Consider the following 6,105-nt stretch of genomic DNA (forward strand, 5'->3'; position numbering starts at 1 on the left):
GCAATGTGAGTAAAGAGATGGGGGATTTTAGCAGAAACATATTAAACAAATCTATTGAAAATTCCAGAAAAGATACAATATCATAAATGAAGGACTTATTCAGTTAATTTAACAGCAGACTGGAATCTGAAAAGAGGAAGTATCTTGGAAGACAGATCAATAGAGCTCCTGGTGCTGCTTGTGTGTGCTGGTTCAGGTGAGGGCCTGACCTCTTTATGAAGTGGCAGCCAGGGATAATATGGCACATACCCTGGCAGACGAAAAGCCCAAGGAAGGAGTCAAGTTTGGGAGCAAGGATCATGTTAATTTGAAGGTGTTGTGTCTGGATGGTTCTGTGGTGCCATTTAAGATTAAGAGGCACACAGCACTTACTGAATTAATGAAAGCCCATTATGAACAATAGGCTTATCAATGAGGTTCATCAATGAGGCAAATCAGATGCCAATGGGATGAGCAGCCAATCAATGAAACAGACATTCCTGCGTACTTGGAGATGGAGGATGAAGATACAATTGATGTGTTCTAGCAGCAAACAGGGAGTGTTTACTAAAAAGGGAATCTGCTACTTTGCTCCAGAACTCTGGTCCTCCAGACCAAAAGGACAACCTAAATAAGAAAACTGCAATTTGCTTCTACCACATCCTGACTACTACAGTAGAGTTCTCTTAATTCTTTCATTTTCCCTTTTCCCATTCCTTTATTGCACGTAAAGTAACTGGTGTATATACACAAACATGTTGCATTTTTTTTTTAGATTTTATTTATGTATTTGACAGACAGAGATCACAGTAGGCAGAGAGGCAGGCAGAGAGAGAGGAAGGGAAGCAGGCTCCCCGCTGAGCAGAGAGCCCAATGTGGGGCTCGATCCCAGGACCCTGGGATCACGACCTGAGTCGAGGGCAGAGGCTTTAACCCACTGAACCACCCAGGTGCCCCAAACATTTGCATTTTTTTTTTAACTAAATGGCCAATGATATGTTTTGATCAGCACCAAATGGTGATGAGATAGGGAAAAATATTGATTTTATGAAAATACCCCTGTCTTCATTTGTTGCATTCAATTCCTGTCTTTATATCTCAGTAAGTTATTTTGCTCTCAAAGCAAAACAAAAAAGAACAACATAAAAATCCTTGCATACTTTGTTTGATTGGAGAACTTCAATGCTTTTCATTTATCACTATAAAACCAAGGACAATTTTATAACTTTTTTGTATACATTTGTAACACGCAGCATGATCTGTCTTAAGTAGGAATCAATTAATCTAAAAGGAGATTCCTAGATATTTTTTCAATTCAAGTCAAGCATCTTGTTTAAATAAAATTCTTGTTTAAAATGAACAAAACAAAACAAAACAGGGCAATATAAGGCCTCCAAACTAAAGCAAAAAAAAAAAAAGTAAAAGAAAAAAGAGAAGTGTTTGAGATCTGTAGGACAATATCAAACCCACCATGAGTGAAGAAAAAGAAGATAGAGAATAGGGTAAAAAAATATGTAAAGAAAATATAGCAGAGAATGATTCCAAATTATTGAAAGATGTTAAGCCATATCTGATACTCAGTGGACCCCATGCAGAGTACTACAAAACAAAGCATGCCTAAATTCATCATAGCTAAATTGCAAAACAAAATTTAATAATTTAAAAGTGGTCAGCAAAAAATAGACATTATCATCAATGGTATAATTTGCATAATGGTTGATTTACCACTAAAAATAATTGGAGAATATATTATCGGACAAAGCAATAACATAAAGTCCTAAAAACAAAACTCAACCTAAGAATATTATATATAGATCTATCTATCTCTCCTTTACAAAAAAGGGCAAATGAAGTCATTTCAGAGAACAAAACTTCAGGGAATTTGCCTCCAGCAGCCCTACATGTAAGACATGTTAAAAGTAGTTCTTCAGAAATGAAGTTCTTCAGAAATGAAGAGAAAGGATGCCAAATGAAACCCCAGATCTGCAGGAAATGAGTGAAAGGCATAAAATAAAGTAAATACCTGGGAAAATATAAAAGACCTTTCAATCTATATCTGTATTTATATCTATGTGTATTTTTAAAAGACTGCAGAGCATTTAAAAGAAAATAATAATATGTTAATGTATTTAGGGATTTTTAGCATATATAGAACTAAAATATAAGAAATGAAGTGCATAAAGGATAAAAAGATGGCAAAACCCCCCACTAAACTGCAATATAGCATAATGTTATTTGAAGGTAGGCTATAATGAATTTAAGATTCATATTGTAAACTCTGAAGCTATACCGTCCAATAGGGTAATCAGTAGCTACATGTTGATATTTAAATTTAGGCAAAAATTAGTCAAAATTAAATAAAATTAAAAATTCAGTTCCTAAGTTACACTAGCCTCATCTCAAGTGCTATGTAACTACATATCTCTAGAGGCCATCATATTGGATTGAACAGATACAGAAGATTTCCAGTTATTTCAGACTTCACTGCTGTAGATAGAGCATAAAAATACAACCCAAAGATATAAATCTAAATACTAAAAGGAGTAGAAATAGGATATAAAAAATGTGATTTACCTCAAAGAAGGCAGGAAAAAAATCAGAAATGTTTAATAAATGAGATAAATAAAAACCAACTATGAAGATAGTATATTAACAAGAACTATATCCATAATTACATTAAATGTTAATGAACAAAGCATTCTATGTAAAAGTCAGAGATAATAAGATTATATAAAAAGACATAACCTATAGATTTTATGTGTAAAGGCAGAGCAATTTAAAGTAAATGTGTAAGAAAAAGTACCACTGAAACACTAAGATTAAGAAATTTAATTATATAAGAAAGATTTGTCATGTTAAAGATACTATTGAAACACAAAGATTGAGAAATTGTTTGCCCATCTTAGTATCAGACTAAGGTTATTTCAAGGGAAAGAATATTACTGGAGAAATAAAGAAACATTTCATAATTATAAAGGGATTGATTCATCAAGAAGTTATAACAATTCTAAAAGTGTATATACCCAATAACACGATTTCAAAATACATTAAGCAAAACTTGAGAGAGTAAATGGAGAAGTAGACAAGTCCATGTTCGTGGTCAGAAATTTTACATAACCATCCCCCAGTAACTGTATATGTATAATTCTACCCCAACTACCCTACACAGTCTTTGCATGTGCACATGGGTTATCCACCGAAACAGACTATAAACTGGGCTATAAAGTCTCAAAAATATTTAAAAATTACAATCATTTAGAATATAGGCTCTGGATATAATGGTATCAAATTAGAAATTAATTTTTAAAAGCTATATAAAAAATCCTAACGTATTTGGGATTTCACAACCAATATCTAAACAACCTATAAGTCAAGAAGAAATCAAAAGGAAAATTAGAAAAGCCTACAAAATGAATGATAATAAAAGCATATATATAAATATCTGTATGATTCAGCTAAAGCTCCATTAGAATTACACTTAGAGTTTAAATGTTTATAGTAGAAAAGAGGAATAACTTAAAAATAAATAACTAAAACTTCTATTTTAGAAGCTAGACAAAACAGAGTAAATTAAGCCCAAAGTAAATAGAAGAAATTATGGAGACAAAAATATAAATCAACAGAATATAAGGCAAAAAACAGGTAATCAAAATATTGAAAGTGGAATCATTAAAAAGATTAATAAACTTGACATATTTCTAGTAAGATTTACCAAGAAAAAAAGAGAAATACAATTACATCAAGAATGAAAAGGGACAGTAATAGAGACTGCAAAAAAATAGAAGGATAAAAAGGAATTTATCCAATAAATTCTATGAATTAGATGAAATATTCCTTGAACAATACACTTATTTAAACTGATGTAATAACACAAGAAATAGCCCTCTGACTATAAAATAAATCGAGTTCATAATCAAATACTTTCCCCCAAAGTTATTTCAGGCTCAAATGGCTTCACTAAAATTTTATCAAGTATTTAAGTAATGTATAATGCCAATTCTACACAAATTCTTTCAAAAACTGAAGGAGGAAGAAACACTATTCAAATAATATGGCCTGATACCAAAACTTGGTAAATATAAGAAAAAAATTATAAACTAATACCTATTATGATCACGGATGCAAAATCTGAAAAACATAGAAACAACCTGAGTACAGCAAGCAGACTCACACACAGTGATGCATCATGAACAGATGGATTTTCATCCCAGGTATGCAAAAGTGGTTCAACATTTAAGAAATATATATAATTCACCATACTAGCAGAATAAACAGAAAACAACATCAAAAACCCTCCACATAATCATTTTGATTGATGTAGAAATATGGCTTTCCTAGTGTTCTCCCGAAGATGAATGCCCTCTCTAATCATTTGTATTTTATATTTTCCAGGAGTTTCCCTTCTGTATAATGGGGCAGGGAAAATAAATAAAAGCCTAACAATCTAAAAGAATAATTAAAGTTGAGCTATTTGCAGGCAAAAGAATTGTAAATGTAGAAAACCTGCAGAGAATCTACGAAAGGACAAGGACTAAATTCAGTGAAACTTCAGAATTCAAATTCACAACAAATCGAGTGTTTCTATATACAAGCAAACAAAAATTAGGAAAACAAGTAAAATTATGTATAATATCATTAAGAATACTGAATATATAAACCATCTACTGAAAAAGATGCAAGACTTTGAAACTGTAAAACATTGTTGAGAAATTTAAAAGACTCAAAGAGTTATGCCTATGTTTACTGACAAAATTTAATATTTTAAGGATGTGTTTTTCTCTCTTAAGCTATAGACTTAATGTAATACCCATCAAATTTCTAACAGGCTACTTTGAAGATATCAACAAACTGTTTTGAAAATTCAGGTAGAAATAAGAAGGATTAGAATAGCCAAAACAATCTTTTAAAAAAAGTTAAAGGACTTAACACTATCTACTTCAAGACTTATTACAAAGCTATAATAAGCAACAGAATGGAAAAATTGACTTAAAGAATTAAAATACAGATCAATGGAAAATAAGAAAGTTCAGAAACAGACCCACACATATGAAGTCAATTGATCTTCAGATAAGGCACCAAGTTTGTTCAATGGAAGAAAGAAAAATCTTCTTAACAAATGATATTAGAACAACTCAACTTTTATACTCCATAAATAAAATATTAATTTGAGATGAATCTTAAATGTATGAAGCACAGAAAAAAGATAATATCTTTATAACCTCGGGAGCAGACAAAGATGATTTCAACAGGGCACAAAATCAGTAACTCTAAAAGAAAAAAATAGATAAATTGAACTCCATCAAAATTAAATTTACATCTCATTAAAAGAAACATTAAGAAAATTAATAGGCAAAAAACAGACTGTGAGAAGGTTTTCATAATACATCTATTTAACAAAGAACTGGTTTCCAGAATATTAGAGAAATCCTATAATACATTAAGAAAAGGACAAATTATAAAAAGGCATACCCAATTACAAAATGGTTAATGAGTTGAATACATACTTCACAAAGAAATACAAATGACCAAGAAGTGTGTACAAATGTGTTCAAAATGTCCAAAAAAGTCCAAAAAAGCCTGTAAAAGAATGTTCACAGCAACTATCATATTCATAATTACACAAATATCTGCCAGCAGAATGAATAAGCAAAAAGTGTTATAGTCATGCAATAAAATGCTACTACATAAAAGGAGAAACTACTGATATAGGCAAAAACATATATAAATTTCAAAAAACATTATGAGGAGTGAAAAACCAGCCACAAAAACATGACTCAATTACTTTATTTATATTACTTCCAAGAATAGATAAAAATAATTGAGGGGGATAGAAATCAGAAAGTGGTCACCTCTGTGGGGGGGAGAGAATGAAGCAGAGATTGACCATAAAATGACAAGAGGGAATTTTCTGGGGTAGTGTAGATGATGTTAATAAGAAAAAGAATGGGCAAGACACAGACTGAGAAAAAGTTTTCATAATACAGATATCCGACAAAGGACTCATATACAGAATATTTATATTTGTACATGGTTACATTCTGTACATGGTTAAATAAAATGACTAAAATTCATTAAACCGAATGTTTTAATGTTTAATGTTTAAGATCTGTACAAATTATTCTATGT

The 6,105-nt window shown here is 31.0% G+C and overlaps 1 pseudogene; it reads left to right on the top strand.

The window, feature by feature from the left end:
* The first annotated feature begins 238 nt into the window (after window positions 1-238).
* LOC116864765 lies at window positions 239-550 on the top strand (annotated as a pseudogene).
* Window positions 551-6,105: the final 5,555 nt, after the last annotated feature.

The sequence above is a fragment of the Lontra canadensis genome, unplaced genomic scaffold, assembly GCF_010015895.1.
Source record: "Lontra canadensis isolate GAN:19392208 unplaced genomic scaffold, GSC_riverotter_1.0 scaffold6, whole genome shotgun sequence".
Lineage (NCBI taxonomy): Eukaryota > Metazoa > Chordata > Mammalia > Carnivora > Mustelidae > Lontra > Lontra canadensis.